This window comes from Amblyomma americanum, chromosome 5, assembly GCF_052857255.1.
Source record: "Amblyomma americanum isolate KBUSLIRL-KWMA chromosome 5, ASM5285725v1, whole genome shotgun sequence".
In the NCBI taxonomy this organism is placed as follows: Eukaryota; Metazoa; Arthropoda; class Arachnida; order Ixodida; family Ixodidae; genus Amblyomma; species Amblyomma americanum.
Window position 1 is genome coordinate 15,713,362 of NC_135501.1, and position 18,109 is coordinate 15,731,470.

The 18,109-nt window shown below is 46.3% G+C and overlaps 1 protein-coding gene across 2 annotated transcripts in view; it reads right to left on the reverse strand.

Annotated features, from left to right (window-relative positions):
• Positions 1-1,394: 1,394 nt before the first annotated feature.
• Positions 1,395-18,109, reverse strand: part of LOC144132305 (uncharacterized) — a 241,606-nt gene continuing 224,891 nt past the window's right edge. Inside the window, exon 4 of one of the 2 annotated variants that reach the window (XM_077664617.1) lies at positions 1,395-3,628. The gene's annotated coding sequence lies outside the window, so the exon portion shown is untranslated. The remainder of the gene's footprint in view (positions 3,629-18,109) is intronic. The other variant, XM_077664616.1, reaches the window with a different exon arrangement.

Below are 18,109 nucleotides of genomic sequence, written 5' to 3' on the forward strand. Positions count from 1 at the left end.
TCTGCCTAGCCATTGCAAGATCTGCAGACATGACGATAAATATTGCACTCCACTTTTCGGCAGCACTAAGATTATCGGACGCGCGAGGGATAAGAAAGAACGTTAAGTTATCGAAGCCTTGGAAATCGCGAGATTAGAGCCTGACAAATGTGTTAGCGACGCTTCCATACACCTGTACCGCAAGGAGTTCGAGTTTCTTGGTTTGGCGTGATGATTATGGCTTTTGTCTTTGCTGTTGGTGCGCATGTGCTTTGTTGTCGAAGGAAGGAGGTGTTGGTGCAATAAACCAGTTATTAGTCTGCGCTTGTCTCGTGTATTTCTGTGTTTCTTCTTTCTTGTCCCGTCTTTTTTGCGCAGTTATTCATATTTTCCATAATGTCGTACCAACTAGCCCCTCACCGCACTCTTCTAGACTTAAAATTTGACCTGGACGGACATAGCTCAAGGTGCTCATACTGGTTATTGAGCTCAAATATTTCTAAATAGAAAAAAATGTCATTCACTCGCCGTTCAGCATTAATGACTATACTCTAGAAATAACGACAACATATAAGTGCCTTGGGCTAAACCATGGTCCCGTCAGCGTCATAAAACTTGCCTATAGCGAACCAGCGCTGACCAGGTGGCACTGAAATTGTTTCATTCGGCGACTGAAAACTACTGCTGCCAGCCGCTTTGGCCGCTATAAACGCGCGAGCACATTATGAACGATTAAAGGCCCGGGTTTGAGGGACAGAATTCATTGGCTGTCTTCTCCCGGCCTGGCCCAGAGAGCCGGCGCACGGCACTTGTGGCTTCCAGAGAACACTGAAGCTCATGCCAATAAAAGCTTTAAGGTGGCGTGAAAGGGCACTAGGAGTGCACCAAAAACTGCTTGCTCCCCTCGCTAGTTCCTGTCTTACGGCACTGCAATAGATACGGCAATCTTAAACGCAGGTTGCTATTCCAGTATAGTACGTCATAAAGTCGAACAGACCGACGCTATCGAATCCTTGCAGAGCCGCGCTGTTTGTTTAATATTTTAAGGGTACTCACCTTTTCACACAAGCGCCACAGCTTTAAAGAGATGTGCCGAACTGCAGTGTTTATCACATCGCCGTAAACTTGCTCGTTTAACGCTTTTTCATTAGTCTTTATCCCCATCTATACCGTTGTGACTATTTGTTTCAGTCACATCTTATCGTCTTTCCACGATGTGATCATTCTTTCAAAGTTAAACGCGCAAAGTGTAATTCATCGTCCGGCGCTAACTTATTCACTCCCCGTAGTATCATTGACTGGAAAAGCTTGCAATCGGACATCGCTAGAGAAACAGACAAAAAAAATTCTGTGAACTCATTCTCTTTGACAGAAATGTGCTGTGATTAATTTGTTTTTTCTTTTTCGTTTTTCTTCTCTTCGTGTTAAGACATGTTCTAATTGTTGTTTTCATTATTCCACTTGTTCTTAAACGCTATGCCAGTCCGCCTATATACTAAAAATGTGTCGGTCGAGAGTGTGTAGGGGTAAAGTCAATAAAAAAATAAATCTTAGGCGACACTATAGTAAACGTAGACGACATGGAAGCTGTGCAGAAATGCCGAGGACAGCAAATGAATTTCTGTGCAATTTTAAGGATCACGGGGACTCCGTGTTTTTAAATTCCATATGTACCACTTCTATGGACGTTTCAGTAGGGAACACTAAAAAACTAGTGGGGTACAAAGGCATAGTGAATCTTTTTCGCGCGAGAGCGCGGTGCCTTGGGTTACATTCGCTGCTCGCGGCACTCGCTTTACATGGCTACGGAAGGAGAGAGTCGCAACTCACCGGTTCCGCCGAAGGCTCGCTGGACGGTTCTGACGACCCGGGCGAAGAACGAGCCCATGGGCCCAGCGGGGCTCCCGCCTCCAGGGCGGCGGCCGCCGCTTCCACCTCTGCGCCGACCAGCAATTACGCACCGGGAGGAAGTTACACCAGCACAACACAAAACACGCGGCTAACGGGCCGCGTCCACAAGAATCGCACGCTTCACACCCTTGGAGTAGTCGGGTGCGGATGACAGAACTGCACGTTGCGCCGCGGTCGGGCACAGCACTGCTTCTTTCGGCGGCGAAGGTAGCTAACGAAGCTGTATGTTCAGCGTCGTCTACAGGAAGGCGCAGATCCTTCCCGGTCGGTACAACGAAGGGATTAAAGAGGCTCACACAACACGGACACAGGTGACGTCATGGTGACGAGTTCCCAGAGAGCGCTCGACTCCTTACTTCGATGCACTAAGAGAAAGTTTGGTGTGGGCATCCCAAGACGTGTTAGCACCAACGCGTGCCTTCCAGCCTCGGCGCTTTCGTAGAAGCAGCCATTTTATTCGCGGCATAAGATGCAGCGGTAGGTGGCAATGTTGAAAGAGGCATGGCGGCCGCGTGTTTCGAAGCATGAGCAGCGCATGTGTGGTATTATCTGAACTACTCAAATTTTCTGCGCCACACAAGCAGATCGCAGAGAGTAGTCTGTTTTCAAACCCACCTGTGTCGTCGCAATGACGGGATATTTTACTGTACTTTCAAACCTCTATTTGCGAAGAAGATTTCCATACAGAAAAGGATCAGGTGAATATTCCGCTTGACCTTTAGCTTTTAACGCGAAAACGAAAAAAAAAACCTCAACTCGCAACAAAAGATTTAGGAATGCTAAGTACACGTAATCACGTTAATATTTGTGCTCTTGCAATGGCGTGCGTAATGTCGCAAGACGCGCAACCAACTTCACATAGTGTTTGAAGTTCTGATTCTAGTTATCCTCTAGATTTCGTTGTTAACTGTGGCCGACCTAATTACGTTTCTTACAGGCAGTAATTAAGAACCACATAGTACTGAGTGAGACTCAATTTTCAGAGTAGGTGAAAAGCTCACAGAAATGTTGCGATGGCAAGTCGCTTTTCTGCTTTCGTCAAACGTGATGTCGCTTTAGTACCTTTCAGAAAGGGGTACCTTGGTCAAGATGGAGTTTATATACAAAAAAAGAAAACAGATTACGCTTGGAACGTAGCTTTGCTCAGTGTGCAGTACTGTCTGGTTCGCAGGAATTTACTTGAAGGTAGTAAGACGGAAACTCGATTTTCGCCGCGTTGAGTTACGTCTCTATATACTGCACTAGCCAAGCTGCAAGGCGTGAAAGTGTTTAGTCGCACGAGTGAGATCTTTCGGCCGTATCGAATATCTATTCCTGGTCAATCTTCTCGTTTCTGAAAGCCCGTATGTAGACATTTGAATTTAGCGTCTATGTATAGACCACTGGGTTTTGTCAATCTCTTCAGTGCAGTACTAATGAGCTAATTTCACGCGTCAACATTCGCGAACGACGTTTTCCTAGTGTCGTCAAATGGTGCCTTCTGGGCTGTGTTGCAATTTGGTGACAAGGACGTGGCGCGTTCAGGGTTTGACGGGGTAGCATCTTTGTTGACCGTGGGCAGTTGTACTGACAGTGGATATCATGGTAAGAAGGCCATTGTGCTGCCTCCTTGGCTGAGTAGAGGCAGCATCCGTCGATGTCCCAAAGCAGTGTGCCACGTCGACGAGCCGGTCAGTGGTATGTAGTCTGCATTTCAGGCAGATTTTTCCTGATACCGCCACGCCGGTCGTAGAGGCAGCTGCGAAGAGAAAAAAAAAGGGGGGGGGGGGAAATGGGCGAAGCAGATGAATAAGCATTTGCGCTTCAACGAGAAAACGGCATGTTGAAAGTAAATTTCGTTCGTTTGCACATGCAATTAGCTAAACTCCCGCAGCTTAGCACAATATTTTTCGTATTTGAAGATAAGAGTTAATAAGAATACTTTGGTAATCCGCGAGTAAATGATGAATGACGAAGCATGATCAACCAATTGGACAGGAAGAGCCCAACGGTCTAAAAATTTATCTGCAGAAAACTGAAGTGCAACTATTTCAGAACGGAACAGCAGTTTACGATTGGCAGCGAGAGGGTGGAACAGGTATGCGTCTACTTAGAACAGGTCACTGCAGACGTGGACCACGAGGGTTAATTAATTAGAATAAGAATGGGGTGGAGCGCATTTGCAAGGTACAATCAGATAATGAATGGCAGTTTACCAATATCCCTCAAGAAAAAAGTATATAACAATTTCATCTTGCCGGTACTTTTCAAGGGCCAAGAGCGTGAGGGATAAAGGAAAGGGCTGAACTTATGCTGAAGACAACGCAGCGAGCTATGAAAACAAAAATAATAAACGTTAAGAGACAGGAATAGGCCAGAATGGATCGGGAAACAAACAAAGCTTAACGACGTCTTATTTAAAATGAAGGAACGGACTTGGGCATGCAATGCAAATGCTAAATAACTGAGAGTCATTAAGGGTAATAGACTTGGTTCCAAAAGAAGCCAAGAGTAGCAGGGGACGGCAGAAAGTAAGGTGGCAAGAATGGATTAAGAAGTATGCGGGGATAACGCAGCCTCAGATGGCACAGGTCTTTGTCTTGCATGCAGTTGCGTCGTAAACCATCAGTTGGACCGCGTGAGGAAATAATTGTTCTCGGGATTGCTGCGCAAGGCGGTGTCTGCAGGTGGGTTTGCTGAAAGTGCAAAGAATAAAGTAATATATATGCCGGTCGCAGAAGGTACTACGTTGAGCCAGCGTAGTTCCCTTGTCGTGAAGAGCCAGCGCGGCGCTAACCGACGCTATCCTGAAGTCGAGGCCCAGCAATAGTATTTACTCGGGAAGTTGAATAACTCGCTATAACGATGTAAAAAACTCCCGCGTACTTTGCAATGTCAGTGCACGTTAAAGGAGCCGAGGTTGTTCAAATTCCCGAGAAGCCCAAAATCAAGGCACCACCTTCTATTTTCCTTCACGCTCTCGTCCTTCCTTTCCCCCACGGCTCCGACTCGTAAACTGTCTAAATAGTGCTTCAAAATGCCTGAATGATGGGGACAGATTCTGAAGCGTGGCCTCACATTTTGTCCAACCATAATTTCAACGACTATGAAATTGCCTCACAGAGAACTCACAGAGTTTTCGCGGGGAATGCGGATTAAGGAGTGCTTCACCGTAAAAACGACAAACCCGATTCCTAATTTACCTACAGCCTCTAACATGTTCACCAGTCTGAAGCAGCCAGCCTTAATCCTATCACTCTTGTAGCCCATAGCGCGTGGACACCGGACGCGGAACAGAGTCCCGAGATAGACTTTTTCATTAAATTTGCCTAAAAAGAAATTGTAGAAAAACAAAGCAAGCTCGAAAACGAAAAAAAAGTCTTCACAACAGAACAGGCTACTTTAAAGTAGTTAGCTTCTTGAACCGATATAGTCGTTAAGTCAGCAGACGAAGGTGGTGGCAGAGTCATCCAGCGAGCCGCAAAATACAAAAAGGAGGCCAGCGTGCTAGTCAGCAACGCTTGCCATTATAAGAAATTACAATCTCATCGCACATTACGGTTCTGCAATGTAATTCAGAGCAAACTGGCCGAATTGTTATACAGGGAACTAATAACGCAATGAGTCTTCAACTTCTTAAATTCATCAAAAAAAAAAAAACAAGCAGGGCGCTTCTTTTTCTTAAATTCAATAAGGCTTCCGCAGAAGAATTGTTTACAGCAGATATCCTGGGCAGTCCTATTGTTTTGAACAATAATAGGCCTACAGAGAGCTTGTCAATATTTCTGAACCACTACCTTCCAGATATCCCAACCCTCCTTTCTTCCTTTTGTCCAGCACACATCTCACTTTCTATGAATAGTACAGTCAGTTTATGACGCAGGAATTATTCCAGCGGATAGCATGCTGGTTCCACTCGACGTCGCCGCTTTGTAAACAAATATTCTTCATAAGTAAAGTGATCGACACACCACTCCAGTGTACCTCTCCCCACTTCAGTTGGTAATCACGCTAAACTATTTTGAGTTAGATTATTCTTATTACTGTGAACTTGGAAGCGCAAAAAACCGGACGACGGACAGAGTAAGGGAACACAAAAAACAGGTTCACGAGGTTCACCTTGAAGGATTTAGAACAAGTGTGGGCAGTCCCTTCGCACCGACTTATGCAAGTGTGTTTATGGCGGTACTGGAATCTACACTTCTAAATTCATTTTTATAAAAAAAACGCTCATATAACTGTGTTGCGTAGTCGACATTTTCATTCTTCGGCATTGTTATTGCGCTACTCAAAGTTTACACAGACATGAACGACACATGAACGACACACAGGGCGCAAGTTCTCGTCTGTGTAAACCTTGAGTAGCGCAATAACAATGCCGAAAATTCCAAACCAACTAGGCCCATTTGAAGCTCTTCTTAGACATTTTGATGACATGGAAACACGGGTCAAAGACTAAAAGCATTCGACTCGCAGCTTTATTCATTCCACTGTAGCAGAAAATTTACCTTCGGCTACTCTAAAAGGCACGTTAATTTTTTCGTCCGTTCAGGAAATGGCCAGCTTAAAACTACACTGTACCGAATGTCTACAGATCGACAGCAATACTCAGATTTCACAAGCCATAGTCCCAGACGATAGACACTCTTAGGAAGACATATTTGTAGGACAGGCAACGCGCCTGAGAAGAATATAGAATATGTACTGACGGCGACAACTATTTGAAACACCTCTACTCACTAAAAAGCGCACTAATTGATAGGAACCATCTCCACAATTCCCTTAGTAATGCTTCCCAACGAGCGACCGCTCTAAAACGTGGCAAGGTACTTAAGAAACGAACAAAAGCTAACAGTGAACAGCTTCCAGCAATTATGACAGTATACTAGAGCGGCCTTCCGAGTATAACCAATATTCAACGAAAATACCACCCTTTTGAACTAGCAACGGTGGTGTCAAGAAAATATTTCCCGGCGCACCAAGGGCAACACAAATCTGAAATATCTCTTAGTACACGCTAGGCTCGATAAGAAAATCCCGCCGACAGCAAGCTCGTGCTCTCGACCTAGATGCAAGACATGCAGTTATTTATAAACCGAGACTACTGTTAAGAGCGTGACAAGAGACTTCAGATTTTATATAAAGACTAGCTTTAACTGCGTGGCATCTACGTTATTTATTTATTCAAAATACCTTACAGGGCCCAGAAGGGCATTGAGTAAATGTGGCAAATTAAATGATTAAGTACGATAGGAACAATTTGTTAAATACAACGCGCAGTAGTAGGCAAAAAAGTGCAAACAATTATAATTATACAGGGCAAATCGTAACGACAAGACATACATCGCCGCGAGCAACAAAAAAGCACATCAAAGGTAGCAAGAATGCATCGCGTGTGCCCAATACACGTTTAAAGAAAAAGCAGTAGCCATAATAAAAATGCAAATTATTGAAACAGCACAAGAAACCTAAACAAAATACACTAGCAACGTGGAGAAAACTTATGGGGCGCAACAACTTATTGCAAGACAACATATCGTTAAAGAAAACGTTTGTGCAGCTGGTCTTGGAATGGTTGGTGGTAGCAGACAGATGCGATACTGTCGGGAAGATCATTCCAAAGAACAATGGCACATGGAAGTTCAGATGAATTGAAGGCTTGGGTTCTTCCGTACATGCGTTTAATGCTATACTGATTATGTAGGCGGCGTGACATGCGTGAAGGCTCTTCAACGCGCAGAGGAGATGGCCTTGTGCTGTGCCGATATTTATGAAGTAAGCATAAAAGAGCGATGGAGCGATGAATTTCTAATGGTTCGAGGGAGATATCAAGTTTGATCTTAGTGATGCTGAAATGGGGATATATACATGCTTCACGTACATGCTTCTATATATAGATGCTTCAATGCTCCTCTTGTCAGAAACAATATATCAGAGAAACCGGGCAATCAATGAGCGCCAGACTAAATAAACATCGGGCTGACAGAGCATGGAACCTACAGAAGGCAGTGTATAAACATTTTAATGAACGTGGTCATCGAGTAAACTGTTCTTGATTTGGTCAGGCTTCAAATCGTGAAGCGAGATAAAATTCGGAGAGGCATTCCTAATCCGCAAATTTCAAACCTAACAAGCAGCGTGGATCAACACATTCACAGGAACATTACGATGTCTGAGGTACAGTTGTGACCAAATTATTATGGAGCGGCCATCAGTGTTGGAAATTTTTTCATGTGTTCCCTAGAGTAGATATGATGTTTTCTAGGTTTAATATGCAAGGTTTCACTAGGTAACACATGACAAGAGTTTGGTGGCTGAAGCAGGCTTGTTAATATTTTAGCTGGGACTGTACATTACGGGACTGGCGTAATTCTTTTAAAAATGTCTTATATTTGGTCGAGTGCTTCAAAACGCCGCTTTGTCGTTTCTTTCACTGTACCACTCCGCCCCGACCCGTCCTTCCTCTTTCTACCATTCTGTTCTCTCTCTCTCTTTGCTCAGTTTATTCTTAGCTTATGCGCTGCATCTCTATCATTTCTCAGAAGCCCGTGGCTTCCACATTCCTCACTCCCCCTCCACTTTCCTTTCGCGCTTTCTCTGAACTCACACCATTTTCTTTTTTTCTTTCACTTTTTTGTGCCCCCGCTATTTCAGGCCGCGACGCTGCCTAATTCTTTATCAGAGTTTTTCAGGCCAGCGTAGCCAATCATATCAAGCCATCTGCCACAGCTGGACAGACAGCCATCCAAGCCCATGCCCGTTTTTTCTCCACGCTGCACACAATCTGATTTATTTCTGCTCAGCTGACCTTTTTCTGATCATAGTTTTGCAGGTAACTGTTTAATCCTCTCTAGCAGCCATCATGCCTGAACAAGATTCGCCCCTTCCCATGTCGCGCCCTCGTCCCCCTCACAGGGCCTTCCTGCTCGGAGTGAAGACTCCATTTAAACCCCGCCAATGACGAACGCTTTGGCCAGACAAAGACAAATCGTCTTGTCGAAACACTGGCAAGCACGCCGAGGCTTTCCCCTCTCTTGTTCACGTTGTGATTATCGAGAATCGTCTGCCCAGCCTGTCTCTACCATGGTCCCAGAGTGAGACAGTTGATGTGCGTTAGATTTCCATGTAGGACGTTTGTTTATAATGACAGCTCCGTGGCAGTGTTTTATCGTTATAGATAGTATTTTTCAAGTCTTGGGAATCTAGAAGGCAGCTTCCGCATCCCAGTATCTGCGGAGGAGGACTAGGTGAGGAGGATGTTGTAGGGGGCGCTGATGCATCGCGAAGAAATTCGTGCGGGGAAAGAGCAGACCTCAGGCTACCCTCAGTGTCGACAGGTGGCAGGCGCGGTAGCGTCAAGACATCGCCGAGCACCTCGACACTGTTGCTTCAGTGGAGACTTGGCCGTCATCCTCACTCAGCACAGGCACTTTTTAACAAATTGGCCACTCTCAAAAACAATCTAACGCCGTCGACATCACGAAACGCAAGAATCGATCTGGTCTTGGACAAGAAATAGAGAGTAAAAGCCGTTGCACACATAACGCATTTCTCAAGCAGCAAGGCTGGCATAGATTATTCAATACTTAAACAGCACGAAGCGAATGAAAGTTGTTATGCATTCTCGTCATATAACTTGACCCAAGAGCCCTTGACACTTCTTGCCCGATCTTCAGAATGGCACCGAAAGCCAACAATAAGACGACGCAAATGAATGTTAAATGGTGCTGGCATTCGTGTCATTTCGGATGGGCACTGATAGCTGTGTCGGGTAAAGCAAACGATTACCGAAATCGGGACACAAACATAACTACAAAGGACATGGCTATGTGCCGTTTTTGCAGACGTGATCAAAGGGAAAGTGTGCATCATTAGTGTCCGTCGAAGAATCCAGCGTACGAGCACAGATCGTGACAAGACCGGCCAATAGCGACTGGTTCCCGCTCTAAATAACCCAATATACTTCGCGACGGATATCCTGTCTGGTTCCAATCAGTGCCGTGCGCAGGAAGTCCGGGCGCCCACGCAGAGCGGCGCCCGCGCGCGCCGCAGTGAAATCTGAAACTTCAGTGTGGTGGCCGCTTCATCACCTGCAGCTGTCGGTAGAAGGGATGTGGAGGCCATAATATACAGTACTCACGGATTGAAATAGGACATTCGGAGCGCGTGGCCGTCGCTTCATGGAGCGCCGCCCGTAGACGCTCATGGAGCCAATGTGGTGCATTGTGGTATGGCGCGAGAGGGAGAACATCTACAAAGCAGAATTTTTCCTTCCAGTAGCCAATGAGCCGGCCTGTGGTTTACCACATGCCTGCGTGGCACTGCAAGGCTAGCGCTCCGAATGTCCTATTTCAATCCGTGAGTACTGTACATATGGTGTTCAGCGGATAGCTCCTGGCACTGCCGTCCAGAATATACATATGGTGTTCAGCGGATACCCTCCTGGAACTGCCATCGATCGCGAATCTGCATGCTCACAGGTAGTGAGCTGCTTGAGCTTTGGCGGGACCATGCTTGCGCACCGCACATTGAAAACGACACCGAGAACGCTTCCAACCACATTTTTGACGCCACAGCGTTAAGGCGCCCGTTTTGCTGAAGATGCGTCGTTGTCGTCAGCGTAGTGAGCAAAAATCCCTGCAGAAGCAGCTTAGGCAGTCCACCTAGGTCACGTGCCCTTGTGCGGTCATCACGACCTACCCACCGGATTGTGAGCACACTGGCCACCATGGCAGGTGGCAGTAAAATTAATACGGTTAAATTAATAACTGGTCGCGAGAGGTTGCTTGACAAGAGAAACCTGGATCACGCAACCACCACCGGGGGCAGCAGCTGCCATCGAGGGGCAGTGGCGCATCGCCTAACCGCTGCACCACTGCGCCAGGAGCGGTATGAGGACTCCCAGGATCTATCAATGTAAATTCGAGAATGAAGAATTTGGCATATTTCGGCTTCATTAATGCGTTACATCCCGTGCAAAAGAATTCAGCCCATTTTATCTCCTTTAAAAAGAATCGCACCTGAATAATGACCTCCATGGGTTATACGCTTAACCTACCATCTTTTTCCTGCCGTTGATAATCTTCCCGCTTATGTTCGTTTCTAATTTTTTTGCAAATGTTTCAATCAACGCGATGAAATCGCACCACGGCTAGATTATGCCGAACATTCTTGGCCGAAATCTTGAATAGTGTAAAACTGTAAGGTACTTGTACGGAAATATTGAAGGTAAGGGTCCATCTTCCCAATATGCAGCAAAATCTGTCTTTTGTAGTGTTTCCATTGCTCGCATCGAGCACTTCAGACTGCCATGGGAAAGAAATGGGGATCTCAGTAGTTGCTTCTGTGTGCTTATCTGGAAGGTTCCTGGCCAGCTGTAAATTGAGCACGACCAAGGACTTCAGGTTCTCAGATATTTAGTTGCACAGTAACTTGTAGCGATCCTCGGGTTGTTTTTAACACGCTTAGTGCATCCTTGAAAATTATGTAAAAGGACTTTCTGCGCAGGATGACCAAGACCTCATTTGATAAACTTTTGAGCCTTTTCAGCGACGGCATCATCAATCCACTGAACCACAAGAATCCAATCAGCCCAGGAGAAAGGCTGGCAGTAACTTTACGGTAAATATTCCCCACTTCAGCCACCCCCCCCCCCCTTTTACATGCTCACTGACATCCGCTTGTTGTCATGCGGGATACATTTCCATCTACAAGGTTAACGCGCGTTTCCCTCAATGAATAGCTGGTGCCTTGACTCCAAGCTGAAAGCGGCTGTATAACCACCTGATGAGCTTAGCAAGTGTTCTTTCGGTCGTTCTTGTTATTATTCAGTGCAGTAGCAGGAAAAAACAATTGTATATCGTTTGCCAACTTTTTGCGCTGGTTTTCAGACGTCCATTCACTTTGTGCGAGCTTGGAATTCTCTCGCCAAATATTGTTTTTTGTCCCCATTGCCCACTTGTGTACTACTGATTATTTCCTTCGGTTATTCACATTTATTTCTTTCCACCTCAGTGCCGCACGTTCAAGACCACTTTTTTTTATTAAACACGTCAGACATGACTCGACCCTTGAACATACGTTAATATAGCTATAGCTATGTTAATCATCGCCCGATGTTAATCATTCCCCGACTACCGACGAGTGGGAGTTCATCAAACAGGAGTTCGCCACGAAGTGGAACTTTCCGAATTGTGTAGGGTGCATAGATGGGAAACACTTCGCAATTACTTGCCCTCCTGACAGTGGTTCGGAGTTCCACAACTATAAGGGTTTCTACTCCTTGCTGATGTTGGCAGTGGCAGATGCAATTTATCGCTTTCTGCTAGTGGATATTGATGCTCAGGGCAGACTGTCTGATGGCTCTTTCTTCCGAGAAAGACCAGTCAGAGAGAGCTTTGAGAACAATACCGTCAGCTTGCCTTCAGGTCACAACGGGTGGCCGCTGTGCATCGTGGGCGATGCAGCATTTCCCGTGCGTCCCTACTTAATGCGCCCTTACCCCGGAAGACAGCTAAATGAGACAAAACGAGTTTAACTATAGGCTGTCAGGTGCGCGCCGTTGCGTGGAGAACGCTTTCGGAATATTGGTTACCCGTTGGCGCTGCTTCCTCGGGACCGTGAGTGGCGACATTGACTTGCTCACGGCCATGATAGATGTGGCGGTTTACCTGCACAACTTTCTCCTGGCTGACAGCATATTGCCCAAATTATTATGGCGCCCGGGTCACTGGCGACAATGTCCAGGAAGGCGGGTGCAGGCACACCGAAGGAAATGTAGATCCTCAGAGTACTGGCAGCAGCATCCGCTCTGCTTCAGATACTATGCGAATCCGGGATGCCTTAGCAAAGTACTTCATGTCCCCAAGTGGTTGTGTACCATGGCAGCTGAAAGTTGTAAGGCGGTATTGATGGATAGCGTGAAGCTGTTGACTATTTTTCAGGCAAAACAAGAACATCCCACGCCAGCTCAAATGTATAAACTTTATTTTGATATCTGGTGACCACTTCGTAAAGGTTTGGTTTGGTTTTGTGGGGTTTAACGTCCCAAAGCGACACAGGCTATTGGGACGCCGTAGTGAAGGTCTCCGGAACTTTTGACCACCTGGGGTTCTTTAACATGCACTGAAATCACACAGTACACGGGCCTCGAGAATTTCGCCTCCATCGAAATTCGACTGCAGCGGCCGGGATCGAGCCCGCGTCTTTCCGGCCAGCAGCCGAGCGCCGTAACCACTCAGCCACCGCGGAGGCTTACTTCGCAAAGGACTTTCGAGTGGATTGTAGTTCAACATATCCTACGGGTGTCAAAAACAACACGAAACATTTGTACTTCTGCTTTTGTGCAAGCACACCACGTTAAGTTGTGCTTTTTAAATACAAAATTAATGAATTGTTTTCATGCGAAATATTTTCTTTGAACACACCAAGGTGGCGTACAAATATTCCTCAACATACCTGATGTATAAATTAGAAATAAATTAGCATTAGTGCAAAGTCTCATTCTCAGTGTTCTTGCCCAACTGGGAAAGGAGCTGCTGCTTGAAGTATTCGCAACTGGATGCTTTTTGTTGACCGTTCTGAGGGTGTCTCCCTCACTGTGGAGTCTTCCTGGCTGGCAGGTTGACGAGGACTAGCTGCTGCGGGCTCCAGCTCTTCATCAACATTGGTAGTGGGTGATGGTGCCGCCGAATCACCTTGAATGTTGTTGAAAATCTCTTCTTCTGTTGAAGGGATGTCATCACCTCCTGGCAGGGCCCTTAAACCCACGTTGCAGGTAGCCCTGAAATAAGCAGGTTTGATTCCAGTAAGTTGAGTCTTGTCATTTCACTTTTTTTTTACTTTACTGCTAACAGAGCACCAGTGTCTTGTCGAGCGTTACGCACACGGGTGAAAAAAAAGAAAAGCACACGAGCTCTGACTTACACTGTGTTTGAAATTCAATGCCCATACATATATCTTGCCTTCTTAGTCATGAATGTGAGTAGTATCATTACAGTAAGCTAAATGCTGAACCAAGTGCTCCAATTATCCACATTAGTACTAGTGTCATAGAGCGAAAATGCTGATATTGCCGGGACGTTTCGGTGAGCAAATCTTTAACCTTCCAAAAGCAGTAGCTACATCCCCGACCTATATCCTAGGCAGGGGGCTACCCACTAACCGTTCCCAACCCTCAACCCACCCACAGCACAAACAGCAAAGCCACAAAAAATGACAAAAAGCCAACATGCATAGTAGCCCAAAACAAAATATACAAAAGTTCCAAGAATGCATCTCAGCCGAACCCATGAGACCACAACCGCTAAAACACATTACACCAATGCACAATCGGAAGCACAGAATCCACAGAATTTTTTGCTACAGATGTCTGACCACCCGCCAACTTTCTATTTCATGTTTGATATTGCTCGATATTTTGAAGCTGGTAAAATGTTAGTCTCAGATTATTGCGAATTCGGTCCCCTCATTTCATAGCAGCACACAAGCCATGAAACATTTGAAAAACGTGAGCAATTTTCTTCAAGCTCCTCCAGCGCCTTCTCCTAAAGCCATGCTAACGTGATAAAGCGAAGCAGTTCATAGGCAGTTGCATGAAAGAAAAAAAAACTGATACTAAATTCCCTCTCACAGAAGGGGAAAGTTACGGTAAAAACACGCATAAATTAACAAAGGAGACTCAGTATAAACGAGGTGTGCCCCCGTACAGAAGGTAAAAGTCACGGCAAAAAAAAAAATTAACGAAGGAGGCTCAGTGAACAACCTGTGCGTGAACGTAGCACTGATTTCATGCCGTGCATAGAACACGTTTCATGCTCATAACTCCACGTACCTTGATCTGCGAAAACTAACATTCCAAAACAGAGCAAAACAACTCACTTTCTTGGACGACAACAGTTGTGGGACTCAGTGCTTCGGCAAACTGCCATGTCTACCTCGCAACGTAGGGGCTGCCGCCTTTCGTTGCGAGCTCGATGGCTTTTAACTCCCGGGTGAAGCGGTCCCGGAGCTTCTTCCACAACTTGTGGCATTCTTCAAGTACCACGAAAACGAGGAAGAAGTAATATCGATCAAACATTACGGTACATGCCGCAAGTGGAATGCTTCAACTGAGAAGGGTACAAATGAAGCCGTGCACAGAACTCGGAATCAACTCACCCGTGGAGAGACCGGTGCTTCGCCTTATCTATTCCAAAGCGTTCTGTTTGCGCTGGTGGTCTCTGAAATCCAGCCGTTTGGTGTCGTTGTTTGATGTCCTGTTTGATGGCTTCGATAAACCGGTCCACAACGATATCCGACACAATTTCAGTATTTGAACAGCTCGGTCCTCTCCCGCCGTTCGCACTGACATCCGCCATTTTTCTCCGCGCGATGCATTGTGAATTGACGCGGTCAGCGGCACCAGCGCCTATTTGGAGCAGGAGCGAAATTTGCGCCGGGCCCGTCGCGGCACGCTGGCAGCCGCACGTTACGCAGCGTGCGCGCTCGCTCCCTTGCGTAACGTCGGACTATATTTCCGCCTTTAAAGACGGGCGCCGGCGAAGCAGCTGTTAAATCCCCGATAGTCACGTGGTATCGCCGCGGCGAGGCTCCTAGCGACCAGTGACGATACGAGCGAGGGCAGCTGCGACGCCTTGCCGCAGGGGGTCACGTGTCGCGACGTCACAGGACACAGCTCAGCTCCGCCAGCTGCAGGTCAAACGCGCGCCACATTTGAACTTGGGCGTTTCGCGCGAGGAGTAGAGCTTTCCCTCCAAAAAGCTCACATACTTCGTCAGCGGCACGCTTATGTGGCCACGCGAATATGAGAAAACGAAAGCTGTCCAAGACGTCGCCCAGGCTGATAAGAGCCGGCGAGGGCTGCGGCGATTGAAACAAGCGGAGCGAACCAAGCTGAGTGTGCTGCCAAGCACAAGAGTGAACGCAAAGTAAAGCAACAAAACGCGCTAAAAGGACGTGTGCCGAGTCCACGTAAAAAAAGCGGCAGATATACTTAACGAGGGTTGAAGTCCGGATCAGTTGGCTGTTCAATGTAACGTGGTCAAAGCTCGAAAACGACATCACGACAGCGAGAACAGGACACACAAAGCGGTATCAACTCATCACGACTCAAACAATGTTAGGAGTATCTAACAACGCTTAACGCACGTAAGCAATGTTAAGATACACTTAACTTTGCTTACGTCTGAGAATGCGAATACATTAAAGTGTTGAGTGTAATGCTAGGTTGTAGAACGGACATGAGCCATGACTATGACTACGAGGCATGACTATGCACTCTTTGTAAAATTTCTACACACCTTTTAAGCTCTTAGAATGACTTTGCAGAGTGACTATGAGTCATTCATTAATTGACAGCGAGTCATGACTTTCATAGGACATAGTGCGTTTTGTTTCATCGTTCATGACTATACTCGTTCGCTTACATTTGCTGTTGCATGGTACACCGGCGCACGGCATCATCTGAATTTCGTGCCACAGAGGGCGGCTGACGGCGGACGGCTTTTGGGCTAATGGTACATATAATGCTTAAAAAGCAGATGATGGCGCAGGCTCGTCAAGCTGGTAAAGCAGTCAAGATGATCGTGCGCGCTGACTCGCTTGGAAAACACAAGCTTGCATTTAGGGGGCATTCATAATCATCTTCATTATCAGCCTGTCTACACGCCATTCCCCGAGCGGCCGTCACGTGATTCCGCTGACGACATTTGTTTCATTTTGAAGTGGAGGAGCCGACTTTCCAGGCGCAACGCCGGTCCCACGCCAGCCCCAGTACCCTCTCGGCTGCCATCGTGATCGGACGCGTCCGGTGCGGTCGGCTGCGGTGTGTTCCCGCCTTTTCCGTGCGCTCCAGTTGTATAGTGCAGTGACGGCAGCCTCCAACTATGACGGGGTGCGGCGCGCCAAACTGCAAGAACCGTACCGAAAGCGGCAAAGCTTTTTAGGCAGTGCCGTCCGGCGGTCAGTCGTACATCAGCGACTGCGCTGGCTTTCGCGTATGGGACGCGTGAAAGCAGCCCAGAAAGGAACTCGATTATGCGTGGTAAGTTCGAATATGCAAGGTATCTTGATTTTTCCCGCAACGCTGCAAGTCCCAAATGAAAATGTGAACAAAGGTTTTGTTCCTAACCTGGCTGTGCGTGACAGAGCATTTCTTATGTGCAGTCGCTGCCAGCCTGTCTGCTTATTCTGCTGCCACCTCCAGCATTTTGCAGAAATGGTTTGTTTTGTGAAATAAACAATGTTTGACAAGTAAACTGTATGTGAAATTTTGTTCTAGTCCCCGTCTACTACACAAAAGTGGGAGGCCCGTCTCTCTGCATGAGAACAAGGTTTGCCTAGGCTGTTTAACTATTTTATTTGTTATGAATACCCTTAAGGATCCACTGACAAGGATGTTAACACTGGAGGAGATGGGAACAAAAATAGCATGAAATACCTGGAAGCAAAATTGGAGATTCAGATCATTATTTTTCCTTGAGTAAAAGCATGGAGTTGTCCAAAACAAACATATTTCAGAATGCATTGAAGGTACATATAATTCAAGTAGGTCAAGAGAAAACGCAATAGTGCTTAGGGAAAAACAAGCAAATAACAGCACCAGAAAGAGATACACATCAGTTTTCGAGATCCTTGGAAACTCGTATACCACAATTCAGCTGCAGTGACTTAAGGCAGGCTTCTCTAACTTTTGGATAATAAAGAAGTACGGCACGTGATGTGTTTGACATGAAAAGATGACCATGGCATAGGAAAAATGCAGTGGAAGGCTAGAAGTCAGAGCAACAAATGATACGTATATTTTGTGAAATATACGCGCACGAGTTGGCGTTATCTGTGCCTTTGGTTGGTTAGACGTACTTGCGTGCAAAGTGCATTGCTTTAGACTGCCCGCATTCACATCGTATGCACCGTGGTTTGACAAGCTTCGTGCAACATCGGCCGTCGCAACTCTGTAGAATAATGTATTTCAATGTGGTTCTGCAGGGAGATGCATTACCGCACTTGTCTTAGTTGCCAACTCTCGCAGGTTTTTGATTTCCAAGCATTTCTGCGCCATTATTGTCCGTACTGCGAGCTATCGCTGTCATTCCGCGATCTTTCTGTCATGCTGTATGATATTTTCGGCAAATCAGATTTTTTTTCGACGTTTTTTTCATCGAAGTATGATGGGCTTAGCATCGATTCCTGAGCACTGAGACAGTAAAAGGAAAAAAGGATGCCCGCAATCGAGCGCCGT